The 14,025-nt window shown below is 46.2% G+C and overlaps 1 protein-coding gene and 1 pseudogene across 1 annotated transcript in view; both read right to left on the bottom strand.

Annotated features, from left to right (window-relative positions):
- The window catches only part of LOC136835096 (zinc finger protein 721-like), a 153,678-nt gene that overhangs the window by 132,894 nt on the left and 6,759 nt on the right, over positions 1-14,025 (bottom strand). The gene's annotated exons all lie outside the window — the stretch shown is intronic.
- Positions 4,813-4,905, bottom strand: LOC136835105 (U6 spliceosomal RNA; annotated as a pseudogene).

The raw sequence follows: 14,025 nt of genomic DNA, 5'->3' as shown, positions 1-14,025 counted from the left end.
CATAATAAAATAAATTTTGAACATACTTACTCAGAAGTTATATATAGCCTGGTCCCGACGCCACGCAGAATTTCACAAACTCGCTGCAATCGATCGGTAGTCAGTGAACCACCTGTGCCTCTACCCAGGTACCTGAACCATTCCAACTATTCCTCAGATCTTCCACATGCCCCTAGTCTCTAGAGGAGTGAGGGTGGAATATAATTATAGAGGACTACCAGGTAAGTATGTTCAAAAATGATATTTTAATGATAAAATAAAGTTTGTTCATACTTACCTGGCAGATATATATATAGCTGTAGTCTCTGAAGGTCCGACAGAATTTCAAATTTCGCGGCACACGCAGTGGCCGGACAGGTGGTTAGTACACATTCCCGCCGCTGGGGCGCGGGTATCAGGAACCATTCTATTTTCTATTCAGATTTTCAACGCCACTGTCTCCTGAGGGGAGGAGGGAGGTGAATATATAGCATTCGCCAGGTAAGTATGAACAAACTTATTTTATCATTAAAATATCATTTTGTTCATGACTTACCTGCTAGATATATATATAGCTGAATACTCACCTTTGGAGGGGGTAGAGGACAGCCAAGAATTAGGAAACCAATTATTAAAAATTATTTTGGTTCCTTATCTGATAGCGTAGCTGACTGAGTGTTACTGTCACTCTAGTCTGCTTCTGCTTTACTAGAGACCCCAGCGAGGTAGTGACCTATATAGCTGGCGACTTCTAGATGATCTGTCAACGGGGGCGTGACCACAATGTGACTAGATCATAGACCATACAAAGAGGACAAAAGAGCATTACTAACCACCTAACTAACACTCAAAGCGTTAGTTTGTAAAGGATTGGGAAGACTGCCTGTAGTCGACTCCAACAACCACAAAACACAATTAAAAAAGGGATAGGATCAGAGCTTACTCCTCATCCTCAAGGTTGCTGAAGCAGCAATGTATGGTCCCAGCGAAAGCAATTTCGTGATGCTACCTAAACATCTTGCCAAGAGTATGCAGGCAAACACCGAATTGATCTCGCCAAAATGTGGCACTAAAAATGTCACTGAGTTCATATTTTTCTGAACGCCATGGAGGTAGCAACTGCCTCACCTCGTGAGCGTTAACTCTCAACAACTTGAAGTTGGAGTCGCCAATAACTAGAGGTGCGTCCTTAATGACATCCCTAATGAAGAATGCCAGTGCATTCTTCGACATAGGTTTAACTGGTTGCCTCACAGAACACCATAAAACATCCAATGGACCACGAGTGTCCTGTGTTCTTTTAAGGTAGTACTTGAGAGCTCTAAACTGACATAGAACTCCCTCAGGTTCCTGTCCAATAAGGTCTGCTAAACCTTAATTTCAAAGTGTTCAGGCCAAGGGTTAGAAGACCTATCATTTCAGCCAAGTACTTAGGGCTTAAAGAATAGACAGCATTGTGTTCCTTGGCTTCCACATGACTGCCTCGAACTTCTCTCACTCTCTTCGGGCCAAGTAGGAATGCCGCTTTCGAGTAACATCCTTAAGAGATGCAGAGGAGAGCTCAAAAGGACTAAACATCAAAAACTTGAGCATTACGTCCAAGTTCCAAGCAGGGGAAATCAGCTGAGGAACCTTGGACGTCTTGAAAGAGCTCGTAAGATCGTGGAGGTCCTTATTGTCAGACAAAGCTAATCCTCTGTGTCTGAATACAATCGAAAGCATGCTCCGATAACACTTGATAGTCGGAACTGCTATATCGAGTTTTCTCTTAAGTAAAGGAGAAAATCCGCAACCTGGCTCACAGTGATAGAGGAAGAGGAAAAGCCCTTCTTTCTACACCAACCTTTGAAGGTTGCTCACTTCGCTAGATATATCCTTTAGATGAAGAACTTCTGGCTCTAGCGATGGTCTGTACACTGGCCAGAAAACCCTTCGCTCTGACCAAGTTTCGATAGTCTGAAAGCAGTCAGGTTCAGAGCGGGAGATCTCAAAGATATCTCGTGAAGTGGGTTTGTAGGCGAGCAGGTCTGCTCATAGGAAGGGTCTCGAACGCCTACCAACCAGAAGAGAAACTCCGAGAACCAGTGGTTCGGGCGCCAAAATGGGACAGAGTCATCCTCGCCCCTTGTGAGGTCAGTTAACTTATGTGTATGACTTTCTCCCAGAATTTAGAACGGGGAAAAGGCGTGAACATCTATTCCCGTCTAATCCCAGGGAAGAGCAACTATCGCAACTGCCCCAGGGTCGCAGTACAGATGAGCTTTATAGGAGGGAGCCGCTGTTCTTGAGGTCGTGAAAAATCCACAAGATGGCGACCCCAAAATTTCAAAATCTTGGCAAACCTCCTGATGAAGGGTCCATTCCTTCGGCAGAGTTGATGGCGCTAACAGAGCAGGTCTGCTCAACATTTTCGACCCTGCAACAAAACTTGAGAATCGAAATGTTGCGAGCATAGGCTCAAAGAATAATCTTCTGCAAGGCTGAACAGGGAACAAGTAGCATTGTCCGAGTTTGCTAGAACTACACGATTGCAAAACTTGACCTTCTAAGAATTGGCGAAGCAAAAGATAGCCAAATCTTTTGAAGTCGATGTGCCAGACACCTGTTCCTCTCTCCAGGTTCCTATCACTTCCTCTCCTCTAGTGTTGCCCCCAACCTGTTGACGCACTGGCCGAAAACAACACTAGGTTGGGGTTCAGAAGCTTGAGGGAGATCCCTTTCTGCAATTCCGCTGATCGAGCCACCACCATGATCCTCTTTTATATAAGGAAGAATTTCTAATTCCTCTTTCAAGTCTTCCTCTGCTTTGTCAGTTCTCCAACAAAAAGAACTGAAGAAGCCTGAGATGCAGACTCCCCAGAAAACAAACTTCTCCAGCGAGGAAATGGTCCCCAGCAGACTAATTCCTTCCTTCACCTAGCATGTTTCCTTTTCCAAGAAGGCCGAAACTTTTTCGTACATAGAAGTTGCCGTTCTTGCGACGGAGACGCTATAAAAGCCGCTGAATAGATCTGAATTCCCAGACACAAAGGACAGTGAGGGGATTGGCCATGGCCTTCACAGAGACCAGAAGTCCCAGGACTTCACGAGTTGCAGAGTCAACTGAAGGTCCTCCAGATACCTTTCTCGCTTTCGACGAATAATCAACCAGTCGCCCAAGTAGAGGGAGATCCTGACGGCGACAGATGCAACTGCACGCAACGCTTTTCATGAGACGGTAAACACCCTCGGAGCAAAATGTGACGCTAACAGCACCCGGTGTTCCCAGGCGGTCAACTGTCTGGGCATGGACCAGACCCAACGTTGCTTAACCGCTGATCGGACGAAAGGCCGCCAGCGCTTCTCTTTCAACGCGGTATGGTCGCAGCAGAGTCCAAAGCAGAAGAGCCCTGAACTGGTACCGCCTAGTCCCCAAGACAACCTGGAGATACTTCACCTAACGTGGATGAATTGGGGCGTGAAGATAAGTATCTTGGAGATCCAAAGATAACATCCAATCCCAGGGATGAAGGGCTCTAGTATTGGCTACAGGTCTCCATCTTGAACTTTTCCTTCCGGACCAAGTTGTTCGACCTGTTGACGCCCACCGGTCTCCAGCCTACTGAAAGTTTCGGGACTAGAAACAATCTGTAGTAAAATCCCGGGAACACCGAGTCCAAGATCTCCACTGCTCTCCGCCTAACATCTGATCCGGAGCAGGTCAAACAATTTTCTGTTTGACAGGAAGGCATGGGAGCAAAAACAAAAAGAGGAGACAGGAAGGAATCATAACCTCTCTCTAACAGTAGTGAGGGACCAAACGCTCGTTCTCACTCTTTCCAGGCTTGTGCAAAAATGAAGCCTGGTTGCAAGGAGTCTGGAGATGAAGGGAGCCACGCATACCTCTCTGGAAGTGACATTCTTCGGGAAAAAACTCGTGGTGCTGGTCTCGTGTTGCTTCCCATGGAAGTCCCCTGTTATGCAAACATTTAGCTTTCGCTTACTTTGTATCTGAGATCGGAGCAAGCGTTATGAAGGAGAAGCAGTTTGAATGTCGATAACTTTAGTTTTGAGAAAAACGATATTTTTCTATTGCTTCTCTGTGTATTTATTTGCTTGCCGCTACACAGTTTGATGTTTTTATGACATAATGAAAAGCTGTAAAAATAGACCTGCAAGTAATATAATCCGCCAAATGAAGCTAAACAGCGAAGTGTCAAACACGCTGAGGTTGGGCCAGCGCGACGCTTTACTTAGTCAAGCTCTGGAGCTGCTACTGATCGACTGCCACTGACTGCCTCCCGCGTATTCCTGAAATGCGCCGCTGATGCATTTATGTCCACAGGGCTGCCATAGATCGCATTAGATATTATTTCATAGCTAAAAGGAAATTACCACCGATATACTGACAATATCAATACAATATATGAAAAATGTAATTTGGACTATGATAGGTTACTGTTTTGTTTATAACTTCTAACTGTATTTAACTTTTAAATAAAACTTCTGAGAAGATAGTCAGGATATGTATGATGCCATATATAAAATATCCCAGAAAATTTTATTTCCGATTTTTCACAAACGCCCTTTAAGACAAAGACAACCGCGAGGGTGGGAGAGAGAGGAGCCGACGGTTGAAAAGTCTCAGAAACAGATCCCTAAGAAAAAGCCAGAGTCTGATAATCAGAGGAAGAAGAAGCACGAAAGAAGTTTCTCTTCATACAAAGGCTGTGACGAAGAGGATGTTCTCCTTCCGCAGCTGGTGGGTCTTGAGGAGTGGTGAAGTAGTTCCGACTACGATACGTGTGGAACTCCCGCAACAAGAAGTCACAACTAGAGTACGATAGTAAACATAAAAATGTGGAACGCCACGATTAGCTGTCATCCTTTGCGCAAGAGCCATGCTAATCTTCGTATCGCTCCAATTATATGTACCGTCACAAGTACTGGCTAAATTAAGAAGGACATCAAATGTTGAAGCCGGTAGTTGTGCCGACATGATGAACAACCGAGCGGTGTCAACACAAGACTTGAAGCTATACGGCTGCTTTAGCTACGCCGAGCCGCCATGGCGTGGACGCCAGCGAGGCCTCGTGTGGCAAGTACGAAGAGAGTCAGCAGCGGGCGCCGCCGCCAGCGCCGGCGACAGGCGGCCGAGCCGCCAAGGTGAGGAGCGCTGCGGCTGAGAAGCGCATCGAAGAGCAAGACGCCAGCCTGGCGCGAGACAAGAGAAAAGGCCAACACCTCAATTCGGGAAGACGAATAGGAAGCCACTAAACACTCTCTCTAGAAGACAGACGCTCTGTATCGTTCCCGAAGCGGGAGACGAAGGTGAAAGTCTGTACCTCTTAACAGGCAGATTCGAATCTTGAAAGGTTCATGAGAGCATCCAGCTGTTGTTGCAACCCAACAAAATCTACGCTGCTGAGAAGAAGCCACTCTCTCGGGAGAAGTGCTGAACCTGAGAGAAGGAAGGGGCGAGAGACGATACTCTCCTTCCACAGGGGAAGAAGCTCTAGCTCTTGCTCTTAGCACGACAGGGGGTTTAGTAGAGTGATCATTCGAAAACACTTTTATTCTCTTCTGCAGAGGAATATCCACGCAGAACTTTCGGAAGAGTACAACGTTTCAGGAGTGAAGAGGACGCAAGCGCTCCTCTCCTCTAAGCTTTCTTAAGAGGGCGAGTCCAACCGAGAGCTCCAACCCGTGGCGTGGGAGGACGTGGTCGGAGGACGAAGCAATCCTTCAGGATGCGTGCCTGAGCACGATCCCTGGCAGCCTGTGAAGGGCCATCAGGACCTTACAAGGACGCCAGATCGGTGGGAAGAGCCTCCGTGAACCCTATGCGTAAGCTGACATGCCCTCCCTGGTCCTGGGAGTTCGACAGAGGTCCAGGCCTAGAGGCATTATAGGGCCGCATCTGGACGCCCTCCACAACACTAGGGGCACTAGCACTAACACTATGCGCTTGGAATTGCATTCACTTTAGTTTCAAGATAACGCATTGACTCCACACGAGAGCCAGGGAATTACCTTCTGCACAAACTACAGGGTTAGTAATAAATCAATACAGGGTTACTAGTAGAGAAACCCTGACTGTCCAACCATGATGCACCTAGAGGAAGATTTCCTCAGCCTATCACGCCCAATTTAAGCATATAGGCTTCATATTTCTTCCACTCACCTCAGACAATCCCACACATTCATTACTGACATCATAGAGCATTGAACACCCTTACATATCATACAAAGAGGAGGGAACTATCAAAGTCTTCGATAGCCTCACCTTACATTCACCCAAGCTACAGACTCTATAGCTAGAGGTAAGACATCTTAATTATAAGAAAAGTCAAAAGCAAAATCAAAACGTCCACAAAGAGCTGTGATGCCAAGTCACAAGCAGATCCAGTCAATACCAAAAACAACCAAAATACTTAAGTGACAACAAATTTCGAAATCCAAAAGGCGAAGGAACTGACAACAGGTGTTGACAGTCCGGCGACAGAGAAAATCTGAATAGAAAATGGGAATGAAACTCTGATAACTTCAGCGGCGGAATGCATGACCACCTGTCCCAGTACTGGCGTGTGCCGCTAAATTTGAAATTCTGTCGGACTTCAGAGACTAGCAGCTATATATATATCTGGCAGGTGTTCTGGTGAACAAAATTTATTTTATTATGAAAATAACATTTTTAAACATCTAACTTCCCTATAGTTATATATAGCTGATTGACACCTTTGGTGGGTCAGAGACAGCTAACATCGTTGGAATTATAATCAAAGTTGCAAACAACTCTAGGTTCCTACCTGTTAAGGAAGCTGACTTCAATATTTCTCATTATGTCTGCATTCCTTAAGAGAGATCCAGCGATTCACCCAGGGGGCTGAAAATTCTAGGGCTGCCAACCGGTGTATAAACTTATGTGACTAGACCTCCTCTCTCAATACCAGGCGCTACCAAGGAACTTATCCTAATGATTGTGGGAAGACTGCACCCAATCTTCACAAACAAACATAAATTTCAACCATTCCAAGGCAAGAACAAAAGGTATTGTTTTTATGGAATTGATTAAGGAAGCTGGACTTCAATGAACTCGCTCTCATTATGTCTGCATTCCCTTAAGAGATCCAGCGATCCACCCAGGGGGCTGAAAAATTCTAGCTGTCAACCGGTGTATAACTCCTCTATGTGACTAGACCTCCTTCAATACTCCTAGTTCCAGGCGCCCAAGGAACTTTTTCAAACTAATGAATGCGGAAGACTGCATCCAGTCTTCACAAACAACCATAAAAATCTCCATCCCAAGGTAAGAAAAAGGGTATTGGTTTATGGATTGTAGGGTATTACCCTCCCCACTAGTAGATGCTATAAACGGGACCCAGCGTATAGCAGTCTTTTTACAATGTTTGGACTCGCTTTTAGACAGTGAGAGGTAATGACTTGTTTCAGAAGGTATGTGTCCAAGATACTGCCGACCTACCTTGTTTAAGTGCTACAGAGGTTGCAACTGCCCTGGAACTCGTACAGGCCTTTACTTTCAGAATCTTATGTCCAACTCGCTACCTTCATATGAGCTTCTTTTTATCAACTGCCGATAAAATAAGACAGAGCATTCTTCGGCACCTGTACAGAGAGAGAGCTTTTTGACTGAGCACCAAAGCCCTTCTGAATTTCTTCTAAGTCCTTTGTCCTGTCCGGGTAGTGCCTTTAGAGCTCCTACCGGAATAGACTTTCTCTCTCTTCTCCCCGCATCGTCCTAAGTTAGATTCGAATCTCGAACGTTCTGTGTCAGGTTGTGATGAGTATTCATTTTTGCAAGGAATCCTAGTTGCAGTGAGCAGAATGCCTTGTCTTGTCTAAAGTCCATATTCTCGCTGAGAGCATGTATCTCACTAACTCTTTTCGCTGTGGCCAAACTGAACAAGAAAAGAGTTTTCATGGTGAGGTCCTCTTGTAACAGCCTCTGTAAGGGATCGAGCTACTTCCCACGAGGAACCTCAGGACTAATGCCTAGGTTCCATGCTGGTGAGTTCTGTACTCTCTCCTTAGCAGTTTCAAAGAATCTGAGTAGGTCCTGGAGATTCTTATTGTTTTATAGGTTCAAGTTTTTATGTCTAAAAACTGCTGCCATCATGCTCCTATAGCCCTTAATGGTAGAGGTAGGAAATTGCTTCCTCTTACTGTGTAGAAGGAAGTCCGCCAATTTGAGTTGCAGAGGTACTGGAAGAGGACACATGGTTGCTCTTGTACCATCCTCTAAATATCTCCCACTTGGATTTTTGGCACCCTCATGGTGGATGACCTCCTTACTCTTTCTATAGCACCAACCGCCTCTCTTCTCAAAAAAACCTGTAGCTCTTGTAAGTTTTTTGATAGTCTGGAAGGCAGTCCTTGTAGCTTAAAGGCTTGGTGATATCTTCCAGTGAGGTTGTTTGGAGTAGACTCATCGAGGTAGGCTCCTCAGGATGTCCAATTATCCATTCCAAACCTCTGTGAAACAATCTTATCGTGCCAGTAAAGGGCCACAATGATCAATCTGGTACCCTGTGAAACAAATTTTTGCAGTACCGCATTATCTTGAAAGAGGGAAATGCATACACGCCCAAGTTGGACCAGTCCTACCAGGAACGCGATCTATGTATATAGGCCCGGATCTGGTACGGAGAGCAGTAAGTTTCCAGCCTCTTCGCTTGTGCGTGGCTAAGAGATCATGCAAGGATCGCCCCAAAGTCGCCACATGCTACTTCTGCACGTTCTGATGTAGCGCCCATTCTGTTGAGAGGACTTTGATTTCCTGCTCAGAATGCCCGCCACATTTTTTTTCTCCCTTGATAAAGCGGGTTACTGTTTGACATTCTTCTTGCCCAGAGAAGAGGTTCTCTTTGTTGTCTCAGAGAGAGGCCTGGAGTGAGTGCCCCTTTATTTGCTGATGTAGCCAACGCTGCCATGTTGTCGGTGTTGACCTGCACCTCTGTTCCCCCACTGTGTTCGAACTCCTGGAGAGCCAGAAGGATTGCAGTTGTTCCTTCTAATTGATGCTTAACTTCTCCTGCTCTTCTGGTCCAGGAGCCCGAGACTTATTATTTCCCTAGTGTTGCTCCCCCCACTGATCCGACGCCGCCGATAACAACACTAGGTCTGGGTTCTCTCTAATATAGAGAAGGACTCCTGGAGCTTGACGGGCCGTTCCACCACTGTAACACGCCTTATTGGTTCCGGGAATGGGGATGCACTTGGTCTCCAGTTCTATTTCCTTGTCCCAAATTTGATTTAGATGAAACTGTAACGGCATAGAATTAACCTCCCAAAGGAGACAAACTGCCCAGCGAGGAAAGGGTCCCCAGCAGACTCATCCATTCCTTCACCGAGCATGTCTGTTCATGTCCTTAGGTTCTTTCTGAAGGCTTGTCCCGTCCTGCAATAGACGGAAAAGCCCTAAAATCCTGACTCTGAACCTTCATCCTAAGGTAGAAACTCTTGGAATGGGACTCAATGAGATTTCTATCTGTTTATCAGTAGACCTAATTCCTTCTATACCTAAACGTGGTCTGAAGATCCTCCAGGCAGAGTGTATGGAAGGAGCTCTGAGGAGCCAGTCAGCCTAAGTACAAGGATTCCATGTTTCTGGAGTGAAGAAAAACCTGCTATACATTGGCAATCATCCTGTGAAAATCTTTGTTAGACGCTTGATGCCAGTGCATTTTGCGCCCTGAGCTACCTCCTGTCTTGGCTTCCAATATCTTGAAGCCTGGACGCCTGACGCCCAATGCCTTGACGCTTGACGTCTGGGTTCATTGACGCTGTCGGCGGTGTTTCACTTAGATGCTTGACGCCACGCATCCTGAAGGCCTAGAATTTCATTCACTATGTTCAGCATCTTAAACTCTGGACGCCTAGAAGCTTTAGTTGATTTTATTATCCTTTCTTCTCTTTGCCTGGTTGTCACGCTTTCTTTATACCAGGGAAGACAAAGTCTGGGCTGCATATTTTGTAGTAGTTATATGCGGGGCTTCCTGCTGTTGTGACAGGTTGGGGAAGCTCTCAGCCACGGCAATTATTTTCCTCCTCATCACAATAATGGATCATGGAGAGGGTTCAGCAGACGAGTACCAATCCTAAGGAGAAAGAGGATAAAATGCAGCACAGAGTCCGCCACGCTCTTGCAGCCTGGCATCCTGACTGAACAGGACTGTTCACGCTTGTTTTGCAGGAAAGCTACCCTTAAATGGGTATGGAAGATTCTACAACGCAGTGGCTACAACCTTGGAGTCTATGAAGTTTTATCATGACGCCCCTCAATATTGGGTAATCTCTGCTCTCTTGAGAGGTCTCGACTCGAGAGCCAGACGCCATCCCCGCTCTCTGCTTAGGCTGAAACAGAGACCGGAACTTTGAAAACTTTTCTCTGTGGACGCAACTTCAGAAAATTCTGGAGTTCGCATGGGGGGACAAAAATACGCATCCTGGAGGTCCAGTGAGGCCATCCAGTCATGCTGTCCGACCGCTGCAGAACCGATTTTGTCGCTTCCATAGCGACCTTTGTTTGTTGCACAGAAAAGTTGAGTGCACCGCTTCAGCACTTGTTCTCAACCCCAAGCATTTGGGGACTCAGAATAACCGAATGTAGAATCCTGGGAATTCTGGATCTTGAACTCTGTCTGGTCTCTCTTGCAACATCATCATAGACACTTGTTGTTATAAAGCCTTGCCTTGTTCTGTTGTTGCATTTGGCAGAAAGCTCCAATTGTCTTGTTACTATAGGGGCCTCCTCAGGCTGGACAGTCTGGCTCTACCGCAGTCTGCAGGAGAAGAAAGGCAGGTCCTCTTTCTTCCCTGTGTAGAGCCTCTTCTCGCTGCTATTCATCTACCCGCCAGAGGAACTCTCTATCGAGGGCCGACCACGAAGAGGCTTGAGATACCTGAATTCTCAACCCATTTAGCGATGAAAGCTCTGGTAAGACTCTTTTCTTGTTGCTTTAGATATTAAATCTACGTGGTTTTCAGCTTCAAGGATGAAAAGTCCTCTTTACCAAATCTTGAGAGAAGAGGTGAGAGGAAAAAAGGTATAAATCAGTTCTGATTTTGACTGAAGTGACCCATTAGCCAGAAAGAGCAAAAGATGGCTCTTTTCTTCAGGATTCCGCTGAGAAAGATGCAGTAGATTCATGAACTGTTCCAGTCCTTTATCCACACCCACATCAGATATATGAGTTCTTCGGTGTCAGTCGTGTTGAATAATTCCATCTTCCTTCCTGGGAAGGGGCAGGTATTTCGAGGCCGAACGATTCTCTAGTTTGATACTAAACGCTAGACCTTGAGCTAGTTTGGTTGGAGGAAAACAAAGGTTGCCTTTTCATTGTTTCTTCAAAGTATCCATTCTTTCGTAAATGCTGTTTCTTTAAAGACTTTCACAAGAGTAAATTTGAAGGAATGAGGAGCAGTCAGATAAATTTCTCTAAAAATTTCTGAAAATATTTCATAAGTCTTTTTCAAGTCTGATGAAAGGACGGCCTTATATTGTCTTCGCCGGAAATCTCTACAATAGATTCTACAGGAGAATGCGAGATATTATCATTTCTTTCTTTCTCCGATTCAAGACGGAAGTAGCGACGCTCTTCGTAATATCATCTTGACGCCATGCCCAGTCTCTTGGACGCCTGGCGGTTACGCCCATTTTCTTGAAGCTTAATGTCTTATCTGCAGCTTAATGACGCCTGATGATCCGGTGTCTAACTTCGACACTTGATGTCCTGGCGTCCAGCTTCTACGCCTGACGCCCAGCGACGCCGACGTCCTGACGTCCAGCTTCAACGCCGACGCCCCGGACGTTCAGCTCGCGGACGCTTGACGCCCCCTGGAGTCCAGCTCGACACTTGACGCCCTGGCGCTCCAGCTTCTCGACGCTTGACGCCCTGGCGCCCAGCTCGACGCCTCTCAAGTCCTGGCGCCCAGCTTCCCGGACGCCTCTACGCCCAGCTCGACGCTTTGATGTCCTGGCGCCCAGTTTCTCGGACGCCTGACGCCCTAAGGCCCAGACTTCTAACATTCGTCCCGCCAAACCTAGAGGTTACTTGGAGAACTGGCCGCCTGTAACATCGGGTCGCGCCGCGACGCATGGCAACTGGTGGACGAAAAACACTTTAACTCGGGCTCTTCCCATGGCGAGGGTGAGCGTCCGGGAAATGTCAACAGGTATGCTCGAGGGAACGATTGCCGGTAGCTAAAGCCTCTTGCCTCCCTTCGCCAGCTGACTCTCCTTCTCACAGGTTGGTGAGCTTAGAAGAGGCCCAGGACCAGAGCACAACAGACCGAGCGTGTCGCACTCCTCCACTGCACTTTGCACTGGAACAACATGTTAACACTCAGGCTTTTTTAGATCTCTATTGTCGACTCAAGCATATTATCCCTGTCTTCTGGAGAGGGATTTGCACTGTTGGACCAGGGTCTGAAATGGCAGCTAACAAATCATTAAGTGTTGGGTCCTACCTGTTTCAGAAATCAGAGACTACCACTATGGGAGAAGGATCAATAGGATAGTTAGCAAGGGGAAAAGAATTAACTATTCCCTGGTTATATCAAGAAGAGTGAGACACAGTACTCTTGGCTCTTCTGAGCCGGTCTTCCATTCCCGCTCTTCTCAGACATACCGAGTGGGGATCCGCGATCTCGAGTAAGCCGCTTATCCCCACACACACATTTTCACACTGATGAAGTCAGATATGTTTATAAGAAACCAAAAGCGAACAAGCGAAAAGCTGCTACCAAAGTGTACTTCACCAAAATAAAATAAGTAAAAAAATTATCGGCTACTGAGCTGCAATTCCATCGATGTTACCAATAATAATAGCGCAGGAAAGATCTGAGGAAGGAATGGTTCCAGGTACCTGCAGAGGGCGACAGGTGGTTCACCCTGATTCACCCGGGACGGGCGATTGCCAGAAGTTTTGAAATTCGCCGCGGACGCCAGGGACTTGCTATATATATAACTACCAGGGAAGTTAGATGTTTAAAACTGGAATGTTTACATCCGGGCAGGCGGGTATTCCCGCCTACCTGGCGGTAGTTACTGCCTAAGCACCTTGCTCAAGAGTTTAACGGCCGCTTCCAGCCTACGCCGAAAGTAATTCCTAATGTAAGGACTCCACGGTTTGTATATATCGTGTCAGAACAAATATATTGGGTCAACTGGCAGGCACGCGAGGGAAGAGCAGCACCTCTCTCCTCTATCCAAAAGCAAAGGATGCATCCAACTGCGGGTGGGACTCCCACCTGTAGTCAGTAGTCAACTTCATGCTTAACCACCTTTGTTTAAAGTTAAACGCCAGTCCTCAGCGCTGAGCTGAAGTGTATTTCATAAAGACTGATGGTAGGAACAAATAAGTTTTTCTACAACTTTGGAGGCCACAGGGAGAATAGTTGGCTAATTGGCATGTAAAGAAATGGAGATTGAATGTGATTAAGTTTACGGAGAAGCAGGTTATGAAGGTCCTATGTTGTAAGTGAAGTATCATCGGGTAGTCTAGTTTTGAAAATGATGGCAGAGGCTCTCTGACACTACCACTGAGGGGAAGCTTAATCCATGTTTCCATATTCAGTGCAGTCTGGTCAAGGCACAGCCCTACGTCAGGTTAGGGAAGGTAATGTCTGGTTAGGTCAGGACACAGCTACATAAGAAAGGTCAAGTTTTTTTTTAGTAGATCTAAGTAGTAGCTCCTTGGCGGCGATTTCCTTCTAACTTGACTTTTTCTACAGATTTTTGGTTGCTAATTATGGATTTACCTTCAGTTTTTGTCGCACAAATGTAATATAACAATTTTTAAAGTAAATTGTATTTTTTCCCTAACTATACAAAACCCATGTCCTTACATTAGATTACTTTCATGTGAGGGGCTGAAACCCATCGCTGGAACTTCTCAAACAAGGTGGTTAGGCAGTTAACTATTGTCCAGGAGGCGAAGTACTTCGGCCAGTCTGATGTAAACATTCCAATTTGACTTTCGCCCAGGTATCAGATTGAGGGGTGGCATGAGGTGGGTATAGACCTCGGCTTAGAGAAGTTAAGAA

Source organism: Macrobrachium rosenbergii, chromosome 54, assembly GCF_040412425.1.
Source record: "Macrobrachium rosenbergii isolate ZJJX-2024 chromosome 54, ASM4041242v1, whole genome shotgun sequence".
Taxonomy (NCBI): Eukaryota; Metazoa; Arthropoda; class Malacostraca; order Decapoda; family Palaemonidae; genus Macrobrachium; species Macrobrachium rosenbergii.
This window is presented reverse-complemented; position numbering and strand designations above follow the sequence as displayed.